The sequence below is a fragment of the Petaurus breviceps genome, unplaced genomic scaffold (assembly GCF_028583685.1).
Source record: "Petaurus breviceps papuanus isolate PSGF00001 unplaced genomic scaffold, PetGlider_PUasm1.0 224, whole genome shotgun sequence".
In the NCBI taxonomy this organism is placed as follows: domain Eukaryota; kingdom Metazoa; phylum Chordata; class Mammalia; order Diprotodontia; family Petauridae; genus Petaurus; species Petaurus breviceps.
Window position 1 is genome coordinate 4473963 of NW_027185887.1, and position 14349 is coordinate 4488311.

A 14349-nucleotide genomic window follows, 5' to 3' on the forward strand; every position below is an offset into this window, starting at 1 on the left:
GTAATTTACTTTTGTCCCTTTAATGAAAATGTCAAGACTCAATGTGCCATGGCAATCAAATGATACTCTGGTTTAAATAATGACATGTTAGTCATTTAATGAAAAACAGTCACCCAGCATGAGAAAAGGTTCTATGAGCTCAGCATTAGTGTAGAAAAGAGACTACCAATTTTATGCATTTCTTTTTAAGAAAACATTTTTTAGAATCATTGTTCATGACTAAGTAACAGTGGTATTTGGGATAGGGCCCAGTGCCCAAGGAAGTTGCACTAAAAATCTGGAAAATTCTAGGATCACTTAGATATTGGTTTTTCCCTGAATACTTGAATTCTGTCTAGGCTCTTGTCATTTAAACATGCATACCTCCCACATTGCTCACTTCCTGTGCTCAGTGTCCTCTCCCATCTTCTGTTTCTTCTTTCTCAGATTAGAGGAAGAGTTGACTCTCTTCTTTGCAAAGGTTTCTTCATGAGTCAGAGGAGAGGGCATTGATTGGAATCAGGAAGTAACTGGTTGGATTTTCTCTGTATGGCCATGAGTAAATCACTTAGCTTCTCTGAGGCTCTGGTTCCTCATCAGCTGAAATGGGATAATTCTGTCTAGAGCATGTCCCTCACAAGTTTGTGATCTCATAAAATGAGATCATGAATATAAAGCATTATATAAATGTCTATTGTTCTTGACATTATGGCTAGACCTGCTCCTGCCACCCCCCACAATCCTTGATGAACCCTTGATCATATCCCTTCTGGTTTCCACTGTGACTTTGCTCCCTCAGTAGTCCTGTTTCTCTTATGTATCTTCAAACTCTCCCTCTCTATTGATTCCTTCTGCTTAGTACAGGTTTTCCTATCCTAAAACAACAACAAAAATTTCTGAAAGGATATGACTTCTTTTGATTCTGATGTCACCTCAGTCTATTAAACTTTCTTTCCCTTCATGACTAATCTTCTAGAAAGAGTAGTCTATACTTTCTGCATATACTTCCTAAATATATACTCATTCCCTAGCATATTCTTATTGGTCTTTCTACTATTCTACCCAAACTGCTCTTTATAAGGTCACTAATGACACCCCCCGCCCACAATCTAACATGCATGGTTTAAAAAATTTCTTCATTTTCCTTGACCTCTATGCAATTTTTTATATTTTTGATTACCTCTTTTTTGATACTCTCTCTGTATTTTGACTTGTATTTGAAATTTTGAGGTTTACCTTCTACTTCTCTGACTATTCCTTTTTTGTTTCTTTTGTTTACTCCTAAGCCTCCTCCCATTCCATACCTTATAAATTTTAAGCTTTAGCTGTTTTCTGTTGTCTCCCATGACATTATCTCCTATCATAGTTCAGTACCACCTCTATCAAGTTAACAAATAAATCTATATCTGTATCCCTAACTTGTCCATAGATGTCTAGTTCTGAAATTTCCAACTACCTACTTATATAATCCCATGTACAATATGAATGGCTTTTTTTAAACCTCACTATCAGGGCAGCTAGGTGGTGCAGTGAATAGAGCACTGGCCCTGGAGTCAGGAGAACCTGAGTTCAAATCTGGCCTCAGACACTTGACACACTTACTAGCTGTGTGACTTTGGGCAAGTCACTTAACCTCAACTGCCCTCCGAAAAACAAACAAAAAAAGTTCCCCCCCCCAAAAAAAAACCACCTCACTATCTTCTTCTTAATGTGAACCCAATTATTCTTTTACACCAAAGTAGCTATCTATGGTTGAATTCTTCTTCCTTTGCTTGCTCATTTTAATTTTGTTTTATTTTAAACAGTTTTTTATTATAATCAGGTTTTAATTCCACATTGTAGGCAATATTGCCATAGGCCTCATGTCCTCCATATTGTTATTTTCTGAATTCTGTTTGGCTCAATCTCATGGACCCTTCTCCTTCCCTAAACCACAGTTAGGACCCCTAGTCATTCTGTCCCCTCAAAAAAGAGCATCATCAAATGGTCAGAAGCCCAAAAAGGGTCTTGGAAAAATTTAAAAAGGAATTCAAAAATCAAATAAAAGAGATAGAGGAAGAATTAGGAAAAAATGAGAGCAATCTAAGAAAATTATAAAAAGAAAGTCAGTTGATTGGAAAAAGAAATACAAAATCTTAAAGAAAAAACTCCTTGAAAACTAGAATAGGTCAAGTGGAATTGAATGACATTATAAGATAACAAGAAATAATAGAACTAGAAAAAATAGAAGAGAATATGAAATTTCTCATTAGAAAAACAACTGATCTGGAGAACAGATTGAGGAGAGACAATTTTAAGAATTGTTGGACTGCCTGAAAGTTATGATAAAAAAAGAATCTGGATACAATATTACAAGAAATTATTAAGGAAAATTGCTCTGAATTTCTAGAACAAGAAGGTAAAGTAGAATTTTAAAAAATCTACCATTTAGTACCTGAAAGAGATCCTAGGAGGAAAACTTACAGGAATGCTGTATCCAAGTTCCAAAATTCCCAAAAATCCTTAGAGGCAACAAGAAAAAAAAACAATTTAAATACTGTGAAAATAGTCAGGATTTAATAAAACCTAATAGTTTCTACTCTAAAAGGCTCTAGGTCTTGGAACATTGTATTTCAAAGAGCAAAAGAGTTGGAGTTATGTGCTAGAATAATTAACCCAGCAAAGTTGAGCATAATTCTGAATGGAAAAAAAGGACATTTGCAAACTGAAAGATTTTCAGGTATTTGTAACAAAAAGACCAGAACTCAGTGAAAAATTTGATATAAAAGATCCAGAAAAATATAAGGAAATAATTATAAAGCAGTGATTAAGGTCTGTTTACTTATTTATATACGAAAATGTTATCAGCATTATTTAAACTGTCATCATTAATAAGGTAGTTTGAAAGAAAGGTAGAGACTGAGTTGTGTATAATGGGGTGATTCTAAGAAAAAAAATTGGGTAGAAAAAGGCAAAAGGGAGCAATTATATTATAAAAATTGGGTGTGAAAGGAAGAACTAATATAGAGGAAACAGGTGATGATGGAGAGCTGACAATGTTGGAAACTTATTCTCATCTGGGTTTAAGATGAAACAATGTGTACATCTGGAAAGGTGTAGAAATCTTCTGAAAATGTAGAGGTGAGAAAACTTGGGGATGGTGGAACAGGGACGTTTGGAGTGGTGTGTGGATTGGGTATGGAGAGTGGGGGGAAATGGTGGGGAGGATCCTTTGGAGGGGTGGGTGGGATGGGGAGTGGGAAGGTAGATAGAGAAGATAAGAGGGATAGGGAGGATGAGAAAGAAAATAGTGAGTAAAAATAAGGTAGAGGGAAGTTCACAAATAGTACTTACAATATTGAATGTGAATGGGATGTTTATAGCAGCTCTTTTTGTGTTGGCAAAGAACTAAAGCTTGCAGGGATTTCCATCAATTGAGGAATGGCAAAACAAGTTGTGGTGTATGGTTTTGATGGAATACTACTGTGCTATAAGAAATGATGAACTCATTGGTCTTAGAAAGACATGGAAAGACTAGTATGAAATGGTGAAGAGCAAAGTGAGTAAAACCGAGAGAACATTGTATACAGTAATAGCAATACTGTTTTAAGAATGACTTTGGATGACTAAGTCATTTTAATTATCATAAATATACAAATTAAAAAATAAAGAGCACAAGAAGGAGCTATCTATATCAAGAGAAAGAATTGATAAATAGAACTATGTATAGAATAATTTTATACACACACACCCTATTTTTGTCTACTGCTAGGCATCTCTATGTCAGGGCGGGGTGAAGGAGGGAAGAAAAATATAAAGAAGAAATTTACATGATAATTCAAAACTTTTCCAAAACCTACTCTTTCCCCTAAATTCTCCATTTCTATTGATGACAATACAATCCTCTCAGACTCTTCAGTTTATAAAACAGCAATCTTTTTTTTTTTTTAAGCAATCAGGGTTAAGTAACTTGCTCAAGGTTACACGGCCAGTTATCTCTGGGTGTGGTGCTGAGTATCCAAGCCCAGATTTGATCCCCAGGTCATCCTGACACTGGCTGCCCCGAAAACAGCAATCTTTGACTCTTTTTCCCCTCATCTTCCCTCAATCCCAGCCAATCAGTTGCCAAATCTTGACAATTCCACCATAACAATATAGCTTCCTTATGTTTTCTCCTTTCTATTCCTGCTATAAACATTTTACTTCAGTCTCTTGGCTTTTTTCACCTAGACAATTCAATAGCCTCTTAACTGGTCTTTCTCTCTTCATTCTCTTTTCTCTCCAGTTCATCTTTCACCTATCCATTCAGGTAATTTTCCTAAAGAACTGTTTGTATTTTGTCATTCTACTATTTAAAAACAATCTGTGGCCTTGTATAAACTACAAAATAAAAACATAATGCTGAAAATCAAGGTTTTTTACAATCTGACCCAGGGATATGTTGGTAAATGTTTAACAAACATCTTTGAAAACCAAGACACACTTTAAAATTTATTCTCCATTATTACTATTTTCTCCCATGTTCTTCATTCTTGTCAACCAACAAAACAATGAATAGACCCTAAATTACAGTGTTTGCTGATTGTCCAGGGAGTAAATGCTTACACTTAAAATTTAACAGCCAGCTTAGAAGTTGGTTCAAGCATATCCTTGATATTGAATTCTCTTCTTCCTCATTGTCATCCTGATTTCCTCTGACTCTATGCCTTTGATAATCCTGTCCCACATATCTACTGCTACCTTCTCCCTTAAATAAGCAAATTATTTCTTCTTGTATAAACCGTTTTCTTCTCAGAAATCTTCACTCTGGAATCCCTTTCTTCATGATACATCCCTTAACCTTCCTAAAAGTAATCTTTCCCTTCTCAAATTATAGCATATCCATACCTCTCTCCTGCAGGTACCATAGTCTCCTTTGTAGCAAAAATTTAGATACAAAGAAGCAGATATTTATAATCAGCACAGTGCTTGGCACACAGTAGACACTTAATAAATGTTTATTGCCTGTTAACAAATGCTAGTTAACTAATTCATCTCTCTTGCTTTGGTCTCACCCCAGCTGACAAAACATAGGTTTGTCCATGAAGCTTTCCTTTTAAAAAGTCTTTAGGGGTATAGAACACCTACTCTGGAAGCAGGAGGACCTGAGTTCAAATTCGGCCTCAGACACTCAATATACTTACTAGCTATGTGACCTTGGGCAAGTCAATTTACCCCAATTGCCTTGCTCCCTCCCGCAAAAAAAACCCTACAAACTTCTTGCCAAAGGAATAAAATAGGATTTCTTTGTTTGTCATTAAAATGTGTTTGCAATTTAATTCTAACCCATGTTTCCAGGCTGATTTCATATGATGCACTGTGATGCCAAAATGGCTACTTGCTTTTGCCAGTACACACCAAACTATTGCCTGTCTTTGAGCACTGCCATGGTTGGAATTTTCTGCCTTATTCTTTGAACTCCTAAATCCTTTCAAGGACCAGCTCAAATGTTATTTCCTCTAGGAGGTGTTTCCTGATGATTCCATTTGTTAGTACTTCTGCACCACACCTGCCACTGAATATACTTTGTATATAATTTGTCTTTACTCATCAGAGTACATGCTGTTTCTAAACAGCAGGATATAAGCATCTTGAAGGTAAGGACTGTTTTCAGTTTTGTCTTTATATATCCAGTGCCCAACACATTGTAGACGTTTAATAATTATTTCCTTAATAAATGATCAATTAACTTACATGTTTCTATGCTGCAGAAGGTCACCTCACTTTCTTGGAAAATGTTCATGATAATATTAGATACACCTAAGACAGGGGTGGGGAACCTACAGCTCCGAAGCCACATGTGACCCTCTAGGTCCTCAAGTGCAGCCCTTTGACTGAATCCAAACTTCATAGAACAAATCCCCTTAATAAAAGGATTTGTTCTGTAAAACTTGGATTCAGTCAAAAGGCTGCACCCAAAGACCTAGAAGGCCATATGTGTCCTTGAGGTTGCAGGTTCTTGAACCCCTGACCTAAAAAAACATTTAGGGGGATATAGTAAATCAAATTAAATCTCAGACTATCATATGTAGGCCAAAGATATTTTACTTTCATTTCATGCAGAGTATTAACACCCAATCTAGAGACGCATGCATATCGAGTACCCTGAGGTAATGGACTGGTGGTTCTGTGGACACATTGAGACAATGGTCTTTGCCCAATTCCCTCTCACTCCAGTTCAGAAAGTCCAGGATGCTCCCATACTGTGTTGTGATGATGCACTCTCATGCTTCTCTTCCTACTCCTTCTGAGTCTTCTTTGCTGGATCTTTACCCAGAATATACCTACTAACTATGGGTTTCTCCCCCAACCAAGGCTCTGTGATAGGTCTTCTCTTTTCTCACTATACTATCTTGCTTGGTGACCTTATCAGGCCCCATGGGTTTAATTATCACCTTGATTCAGATATTACTTAGATCTAGGTATCCAGTCATAAGTTTTCTCAGGAGTTCAACTCAGCCATAAGTTTTTTCAGGAGTTCAATGTACTAACTGTATTGTTTTCATTTTGATGTCTTGTAGATATCTCAAACTCAAAACAGCCAAGCCATAACTCATTAGTTCACACACACCACATTTCCCTTATTCTAAATTTCCTATTACTGTTGAAGGTTGCATCATCCTTCAAGTATCTGAGGCTATCCAACTTGGTGTCATCTTCCCTTCTTTGTATCCACTTACCCCACATATCCAATCTATTGTCAAATCTTATTTTTAGCTGCCAAATATTTTTCATACATCCACATAGCTCCTACTCTCATCATCTCTAGTCTGAACCATTGCAATAGTTTTTTAATTGCTGTCCCTGCATCAAGTTCTTCCCCTTCCAATCTGTCTTCCATTCAGCTGGAAAAGTGATTTTATTAAAAGCTTGTCGTGTCTCCTCTTTCCTCAATAAACTACAATGATTCTCTATTACCTGAAGGATCAACTATAAAAATCTCTGGCATTAAAACTTCACAACTTGATCCCTTCTCTTCATTCCTGTATTACATTTATCATCCTCGAGACAGTCTATTTTAGATTACTTACAGTTCCTCCATCTCCTAACAATTTGATTTGCACTTGTTGTCCTTCATGTCTAGAATGCTGCCCTCCCCCTCTCCCTTTTACTTCCCATTCCTAGTTTCCTTTGCTTCTTTCAACACTCAGTTCTAATCCCATCTTCTGCACAAAGCTTTTTCTTGTTTTTAATATTTCATTTTCTCCCAATTACATGTAAAATCAATTTTAACATTCATTTTTCAAAAATTTTGATTTCCAAATTCTCTGCTTCCCCTTCCCTCTTCACTGAGAAGGGAAGTTATTTGATATAGGTTATATATGGGCAGTCATGCAAAGCATATTTTCATATTAGTCATGTGAAATAAAACTGATAAAAAAAACAAGAAAAATGAAGTAAAGAAAAAATATTCTTTGATCTGCATTCAGACTCCATCAGTTCTTTCTCTGGAGATGGATAGCATTTTTCTTCATGAGTCTTTCAGAATTGTCTTAGATATTGCTGAGAATAGCTAAGTTAATTATCATACAATACTGCTATTACTATATACAATGTTCTGGTTCTGCATATTTCTCTTTGCATCAGTTCATGAAAATTTTTCCAAGTTTTTCTGAGGCCATCCTGCTCGTCACTTCTTATAGCACAATAGTATTCCATCACAGTCATATACAGAAATTTGTTCAGTCCTTACTCAGTTGATGAACATATGCTCAATTTCCAGTTCTATGCTGCCATTAAAAGAGCTGCTATAAATAGTTTTGTGCACATAGGTTCTTGTTCTTTTTATTTTTTTATCTCTTTGGGATATAGACCTAGTAGTGCTATTGCTTGGTCAAAGGGTTGCATAAGATTTTTTCCAATTTTTCTCCTCCCCTCCCTCCTTTTGGTCACTTAACCTCTGAGATTACCTTCCATTTATACTGTATACATTTTGTATTTGCATGTTGTCTCCCTCTTTATATTCCTTTAGAGAAGAAACTATGCTTTTGCCTTTGTTTTTCTCCTAACAGCCTGGTGTCTGGAATATAGTCAGTTCTTAATAAATACTTATTGAATGACTGAAAAATAGTTATTTTTAGTGATTACTTTATGGAGTCTAAATAAGTTCATTAACCAAGTTAGAATGAGAACCTACCTGGTCATTGGCTGAGCAAAAATAAATTCATCAATTCCTGGAGACTTTCAAATAGCTAAACCTTCCAGGCTTTGAGAAAGTACTCTACAGATATAATTATGGTCTGTAGAAATAATTTTCTTCATACTTTCTTCTATCATGAAGTTTGCCCCCTGCTAAGGACAAACTGTAAACTACAGTGCTGTGGTATTTTCTGTCTTCCTATCAAGGAAAATTATACTTAGCATGCCCCAAGAATATGCAAATTTATTCCATGTGAAATTAAGTAACTAATTAAAGCTAATAAATCTGGTTTTGTGCTAAGGTATGGCAACAAGTAGGCCAAGTTGTACTGGGCCTGGCTCTCTTAATTAGAGCTAGTGGGCTGAAGTGCTATCAAGGCATAAGAAATGAAAGTTTGAAGAGACAACCTTGACCAAGCAGCACCTGGCAATGGAGTGGGTTCAATCTTTCATTTCTTAGAATTGGGAATAGAGAAGAGTAAGAGCTCTTCTGAGAACAAGAAGTACAAAGCGATAGCATGTGTATTGATCAAAGAATTGTCATGATAACGTCCCATATTTTTATCCCTAAATGTCTGCAACAATGATGTAACAGAGGGTGATTTTCACTAATCACACCAATAATTACTTCACTAACCACATTGATATAGAAAAAACATCTGTGTCTGAAAGAGAAATAATTTTGATTTATATGATACATCAAAATTGAATTCTCTTCTTCCTTTCATTATCACAGAATAAATGAATTTGATAGTCAAAAGAGACCTCAGTGACCAACAAATCCAACCCCTACTAGAAAGGATTCTTCAGTATAACACACCGAACAAATTGTCATCCAGTCTCTGCTCAAACAGTTCCACTGATGGAGAGCCAATCAGTAAAGGAGACCATTCTACTTTGGGACAGCTATAAAGGTTAGGACATTTGACTTGCCAAAATTCCCTTCTTTACAACCTCTCTTTTGTTCATGGTTCTGCTCTCTGGAGCTAAATAGAACACGTCAAATCCTTCTTGTTCTAATCCCATAAATTAACCCTTTAATGTTAAAGGAAGATGTCATGTCCCTCCTGAGTCTTCTAAACATTTTCTCTTCCTTCACCTATATAACCAGTGAAGCTCTCCTTGCTTGTCCTCTGGTAGATGCTCTTCAATTTAATAGTATTCTTCTTAAACTGTGATGCCTAGAATTGTACACAGTACACTACTCTAGTATTGCTGTCCAGGTGTATTCTTACTAGGACAGAATACATAGGGACTATTACGTTGTAATTACTAGAAGCTCTGTCTTTTAGTATAGCCAGAGATCACATGAGCTTTTCTGGCTGTCATACCACACTACTGACTCACATTGAGCTGTTAGTGTATCACAAAACCACATCCCCCATTTTTTTTTCAGATAAACTCTTATCTAACCACTCTCTCCCTTCCAACCTGTGCTCATAAAGTTATTTTTTAGCCCAAGTGTAATTGGTCCTATTAGATTCAGCCAATTCTTTCTGACTTTTCCAGATCTTTTAGGATCCTGATTTTTTTCCCAGTGGGTGTGCTCTTTCTTTATCCCTTCTACCTTTGTGTCATCTATGCCTTTATTCTAGCTCTCCGATAAAAATATTAAGCAATAACAATATAGAGCCAAACTGAGATTCCCTGGAAACTTTCTGCCAAGTTGATATTAAACTATTAATCCTACTCTGGGTCTGACCAATCCCTAATCTGTCTGAATGTATTATCATTTCATCCACATTTCTACATTTTATTCCCCACAAAAATAGGATAAGTTAATTTAGCAAACTTTAAAAATGATATCTCTATAGCATTTTTTCTATAGTATTATTCTGACCTATCAGCTTAGCCATTCTGCTTAAAAAAGAAATTCAGTTAGTCTGGAAAGGCTTGTCCTTGATAAAGCCATGTTGGTTCTTTATAATGACTTTTCTTCCTTTTCTATATTTATATTTTCCATTTAAAAAGATACATTCTAAATTGTTCTTCAGAACTAGAGTCAAGTTCACTGACTGTAGTTTGCACTCATACTTTTCTTTAAAGTGTGATAACATTGATCTTTCTTTAGTCCTTTGATAACTTTTTCATTATTCTTAAACCTTCAAAATCATTGAGCAGAAATATATGCTATATATTTCAGTGCTCAAGTATCCAGTGCATCTGAGGTGGATAACTTGAATTCATCAAGTATTAAGGTGTGTTCCATTAACATCCTTTCAATTACCTCAGGAGATAGGCAAAGAGTCAAAGAAGAGATAGAGAACTGATTTCAGAGACAGGAAAATTTGGGTTCACATCCTCACCCTGACAGAGACTGGCCTGGAGAAATCTCTTAGATTCGCAGTGCTCTAGGCAACTCTTTAATACTATAAATTGAAGACAAGGAAATATCCTGCATTTATAGAGGGCATTTTCTTGTCGGGGAACTCCCCATATCAATGAAATTATATGTCTAGTTTCTATCCCTATTTCTAGTTATGTGGGGAATCAATTAATCATAAATAATTTTTGTTCTGTCATTTGTAGATCAAAGGTCATTCCCCTTGGTAGAAGAGAAGCAAAGTAATTCAACCACTTTTGACTTCTCTCTGTTGTTAATTAGTAATCCTTTTACCAATACCAAGCAACAATCAGAGCCTTACTTTGATCCTTTCTTTCTTCCAAAATAGTTTAAACAAACATCTTTTTAGTTGTCTTTAGCATTCCTCAAATGGCTTCAGGTCATTCTAAAATTTCAGTCCTGATGCCATTTTCGCAAGACTATGCCACACTTTTATATTTATTCCTTTGCCTTTTATATGTTACCTTGCTTATCTTTTCAAAATCTAAGTGGCCTAGTGAGTTTACTGCACATCCACTTCTTTGTGTAATTTTCATTGCTTCCCTTTGCTTGACTGATTCCTCCCAGAATCTCCATTTTAAGGAAGAGATTTAGATCAGTCATGTTTTTATTAATTTACAGGCTATACTCTTAAATCTCCAGTCCTCCCATATCTCATCCTGGCTATGTTTATTGCCCACTTTCTCTTTCAGTTTTGCTTATATGTCATCTCCCCCAATTAGAATGTAATCTTGAAGGTAGGAAATGCCTTTTATTCTGCTTATATTTATATTCCCAGGTCTTAAAATTCCTGGCACATAGCAAGCACTTGCTTATGCTTGTTGAGTTGGCTTCCTTGTTGGGATCTTTTCCCTTTGTGTCTTCAGGATTTCCATTCTTGAGAGTTTCCAATTCCCTCTGAGATGACTTCTAATATAGAAATTTTAATCCAAGAGATTCTTTCTACCTATCCCTCCTCTGACTGCTGTGAAATATGTTTTCTGAAAATCTAGGTTATACATCAAACTACTTTTCTCTCCTCTATAAACAAATTCCAGGAGGGAGTGTTCACTTACTTTCCAGGTGTTCATCATTTTCACTTTAGCAACCAGTCTCATCCTGTGGGTGAGACTGAGATCTATTACAGAATTTTCACCTACGCTTTGAAAAGTCATTGTTATTATGGTGAATGAAGATGTTATTAGAATCTATGTTTTTGGCAGAGAGTGAGTTCCTGCTGGAGTCTGAATAATCTCTGAAATCTCCCATCTCTTGTGCAGCATGCTTCTATGCCAGGCTTGCGATTTGTTTACATAACTTCTCATCTGTATCCTTTTTTCTACTCTATTGATCATCTTAAAAAAGCTAAAAAAAACTTCAATGGCTATAGACACATATATTTACAGAATTAAACATAGTTCTTAGCTTCTGAAGTTAACTTTGGTTATCCCAAAAGAATGATAATACTCAATGTTCAGAGACAAGAAAAGTTAATTTGGAGGTTATAGTATCATTGGGATACTTGTAGGGACAAAAGTGTGTCTCAGAGAAAAGCACTATAGTATCCAACATATTCTGTCTTCTCTTGGGAACGCAGGGCTTTGGCTGCTAAATGGATGGAGAAGTGGAGATAATAAAATGCACCCCCAAAGAGGAAGTTATTTTGCACTGAATCTGAGGTATAGAGTGACAGAGGAAATGTGATGCAGATCTCAGTCTCTAGAATCTTAAACTGCAGGGTTCAAGGGCAGAGAGGAGAGAGTGATACCAGTTTGGATGGGGTGGTGGTGGCCTTGAGTACATTATATTTCTGCTCCACTATCAATCAATCAATCAATCAGTCAATGTTTATTAAGCTCCTACTATGTGCCAAGTGCTAAGTGCTGGAATCAGTGGAATCAGGTCCAGAGAGAAGTCACCAGAAGTTTTTGCTAGCAAGACAACAGAAGAAAAACTTTGGCTGTATGAACTACACCAGGTCCTGAATCCATGTTCTGAGAGGAGTAGTTTGAGACTAAGGTTCAATGTTCCCAAGTATTTATTGATAGCAGATGTTCTTAATGCTTTTTGTGTCATGGGCCCCTATATGATAGCAGCATCATGATGGAGGGATAGGCATCCAGCCCTGATTCCAGGAAGACCAGGTTTCAAGGCCTACCTCTGACATTTAATGGTTCTGTGATCCATTTCTCAGTATTAAAGACAATTCTTTAAGACCATAAAATGTAGGAAAGATGTTTACCTTCATTGGTAAAAGGAGTATACTCACCTGGGAACTCATTATATCAATAACAACCCAGGTCTAGTCTCTATACTAAAATCCTGTAATAAATTGGAAACAGAAAGTATGAATATTTGCTTATTTAGTCAGCATTCTGCTTTAAATAAATTTACTTTACCATGATGTCAGGTATTGAATTTTTGCCTTGGTTAGAGGGAGATTCAAGGGAAAATGGAAATTTTTTAGCATAAATTTGAATAAATAACACAAAGAGGTCCTAGGAACTGAATTTATCAAGGGGAGGAGGCACTACCAACTTTAAACCATTTCCAGAGGGAAACAAGTCTCCTTTAAAGATTGTATCATTATTTATATTTGCAACTATAGCCAATGAGAATATAAAAGTTCTAGTGTGATTCACTTACCCCTTATCATTGGCCAGGATGTTGCATGAAATGAATCATGTTTACATATGCTGATAGGAGTACTGTTTTGTGCCATGTGAATATATCCTAGATGTACAGGAAATTCATTGTGTAACATTGTATGCTTTTCAGAATGCTTTCCCATTCATTATCTCATTAAATCACATTAGGTAAACATTACTTTCTCATTATGTACCTGTACAGGCCACCAGGCAAATGTCTGATTATCCATATATGGAGTTAAATCCTGTAGGAAAATTTTAAAGTCTATAATTAATTTGTTCTAATTTGTTGTTCTGCACTTCCTTGACTTTTTTTTCCTTCCTAATTCATAATTTTTCTTCTTTAATGCTCCTAGGTTCACCTGCTGAGCACATTTTTTCTAATAGTAATAAATGTTTATATAGTGACGTATTTTTCCCCAGAAATAATATATCATAGGTGGTAGAGATCCCTAATGTGGAAACTACCTTTACAAATGAAAATCAAGAACTTGTTTTTATGAATTCTCATGGGACACTGAAATATTAAATGCCTTCCCCAGGGTCACAGAGATAGTATTTGGTTTCTGGAGAAATCACATCTTACATTTAGTTCCGATGTTAGAACCAATGTAGGATGTTACAAGGAACAAACCAACAGCATGCACTAAAATAAGTAAAGGAGACAGTACAATATTCAATGACCCTGGGTCCAATATCCTCACTTATTTTTCTATGTTTATGTTGTATTTTTGAGGATGATCAAAGATTACATTTCATTGCCTCTAAGGTAAAGGACTGAGTAGAATTTGTAGTGATTTCACCTAGTTTATAATCCATAGGCAGCAGAGATGAAATATTTAAATATTAAATTAAATTAAATAGTTAATGGAATGGTGAATGTCAAAAACTTATATTAAGAAACTATTAGGAGAAACAGTAGCAAATCAATTAAATAATAGACTTAGGAGAAATAATTCTATTCTAGCAGATCAGTTTAAAATTTTCTCATAATACAACTTTCAACTGAATCAGATGATAAAGGACAGGACACTATTGAAGGATCCAAAATGTGGTGGAGCATGCCATCAAACAATTAATTCTAGAAGAGACTATTGGGACAGGAAATTAGAATGCAGTATGGGTCACAGATACACCTGATCAATTATTCTAGGTCTCCTTAAAACAGTTCATTTATGGAATTCTGCTAAGTATTTTTCCTTCCCTTCCCTTCCCTTCCCTTCCCTTCCCTTCCCCTCCCCT